Source organism: Galeopterus variegatus, unplaced genomic scaffold (genome assembly GCF_000696425.1).
Source record: "Galeopterus variegatus unplaced genomic scaffold, G_variegatus-3.0.2 Scaffold7040, whole genome shotgun sequence".
Lineage (NCBI taxonomy): Eukaryota > Metazoa > Chordata > Mammalia > Dermoptera > Cynocephalidae > Galeopterus > Galeopterus variegatus.
The window spans coordinates 102,790-105,332 of NW_007733151.1; positions in this window are offsets into that span (position 1 = coordinate 102,790).

A 2,543-nucleotide genomic window follows, 5' to 3' on the forward strand; every position below is an offset into this window, starting at 1 on the left:
TCCTAACAAACGAGACACCAGAGATTTCTCTCATCTTCTTTCCACCACTTGAGGATACAATGAAAAACTGGCAATCTTCAATCTGGAAGAGGGCCCTCACCAGAAACCAGTCATGCTGACACCCTGTTCTCAGACTTTACGTCTCCAGAACCACAATTTATATTGTTTACAAGCCACCCAGTCTATGGTAATTTATTATAGTATGCTGAACTATGACAATGACTTCCCAGAAAAACAACATTTCCTTGACTTCCCTTGCATTTACATCTGTTATTAGACTAAATGTTGGTCAATGGGATTCAAGCAGACATAATGTTTGTAACTCCTGATTCACCTTCAACTTAAAAGTGTTTTCAGTATGTCTTGGGCCATTCCTCTCTTTCCTTTCCTATGAGATGCAACATATTCAAGAATAGCAGAGCTTTAAAATTAACAGAAACTGAGTCCCCAGTGACAATTAGATAACAAGCCTTGGGATTGTTTATGATAAATAAATAATCTGTTTTTTTAGTCTTAACTTATCATATTGTCAGGTACTTATTTACATAGCAGATTAGTCTTCAGTCTTATTAATAGAGGGTATTGAAAAGCTTCCAAATGGAAGCATCTGTGTTATCTGTGGGCATAAAAATGGCAGAGAGCAGATACAAAAAAAGACATGAGAAAACTGGTTTAGTTGGTCAATTGAGAAAGAGAAACAGAAAAGAATTGTAAAATTCAAACTAACTTGTTACCTTGGGAACCCTACTCAAATACAGTACAGAGATAATTCAAAGCACTTCAAAATAGTTATTTGTCACTTCCAGACAAATGTATATCTTCCCTTAGGAATTTACTTCTAGAGTAAGCATTAACTGTTTCTTGCCACCAAAAACAACATAAGGCCCCGAAATAGTCTCCTTTAGATCTATGTCACTTAATTTAAGAAATTCCATTTTCTCCTAACGCTTCTGTTTTTTTCTTTCCCTTTCAACTTATTTGCACTTTCCTTATACATCCAAAATGTTATTCCTATTTGTTATCAGCTCTCATTTTAATATTGAGGCTAGCTAACCTGGTGACTGGATTGTATGGAGTAGTTTACAGTAAAACTGCAAAGTAGGTTTCTGTCCTCATGAATTACCCCTTCTATTTCCCTGTTTCTTTTGTGACCTAGGTGGAGACAGGGTATGGATAAGGGTGTTTTGGTCTTCTTTAATGACAAACAGAATAAATTAATAAAGAAGAAAAGGTGAAAGATACAGGAGAAGAAATTGATAATAGAACGGGAAGTGCTGTAGAGACAGTAAGAGGTATACATCTCACATAACAATACAAATTGTCATTTTCTCCCCAGGTATTGTCTCCATACCTCATGTCCATTTATAAGGAAAACAGGCCCAGGGTTCATTTCACCTTCATGTGTTCAGGTATGACTGAAGTCTTCTCATTGATTGAAACAATGAGAATCAAATCTCCAACTGTTAACTGGCTAGTAAAATGTACTGGGTTAATGATTTTCTACAATTTTCCTTCATTGAATAGCTCTGGCTAATTTGTAATTGAAAAGAAACCTTTCTTTTCTCTGGTAATTTGGAATTCAAAAGAAACCTTTGTCTCCTGTTCAGTGATTCTTAATATTCCCTGTTCTTCTTACGTTAACAGCAGGATAGGACACAACTACTCAATAAAGAGTGACTCACTTTCCCAGTGCTCCTGAATAAAGAGGGAGGCCCTGATTATTCCTGTGCTGACTGAGAATCAGTCTTCTAGGACTTCCGCTCCACTCAGTTCCACAGGTAACTATCAGCATTTGGGGCCAGTAGAATCCACTCTTTCATTTAAATTTCCCCCAGCTGTTCAGACCTTGCCCATTTTTTTTTTTTTTTCATGTTTTGGTGAAAGCTATGCAAACTCTGTGAAGTTTGTCCCAACTCCNCCATTTTAGAAGTAAGCAAAGGACAGCAAATTAGTTCCAGTGCAGAGTTTAAGTGGTGGGATAGCTAAGACCCCAACACAGAACTGAAAGAAAAAACAAAAATCCCACAGATCAGAGACAAAGTTCTGATATTAATCAGTAGAGGTCTAACACCACCAAAAAAACACGTGTAAAATCTAGAAGGACCAGAAGCCCCTTGGGCTCCCGAGCCAGGGTAGGGGGAGTGCCAAGGGCCTCAGCTATGCCCCACCCCCAGCATCTGCATCCAGCCCAGTGATGGCCACCGAGCCACTGCTGGAAGCGCCCTAGGCTCTTGAACTGGGGCAGTGGGGAGATGAGAACCTTAGCCACAGGACCCCCAGCATCCTCATCTGTCCCAGTGATGATCAAGCAGCTGCCAGAAGCCCCCTGTGCTCCCCTGCCGGAATGAGGGGTTTCCACGGCCTGCCTTCCTCTTCCTTCCACCCTACCCCCTTTTCCTCCCTCTCTCCCCCTCCCCCAACTGCTCCACAACATCTTAGAATGTAAAAAAAATAATAATAATAAATAATTTAAAAAAAATTTTTGCTAGTGTTGTACAGAAACACCCTTTGAAGTTGCTGGGAAAATATGGCACAATCGAGAG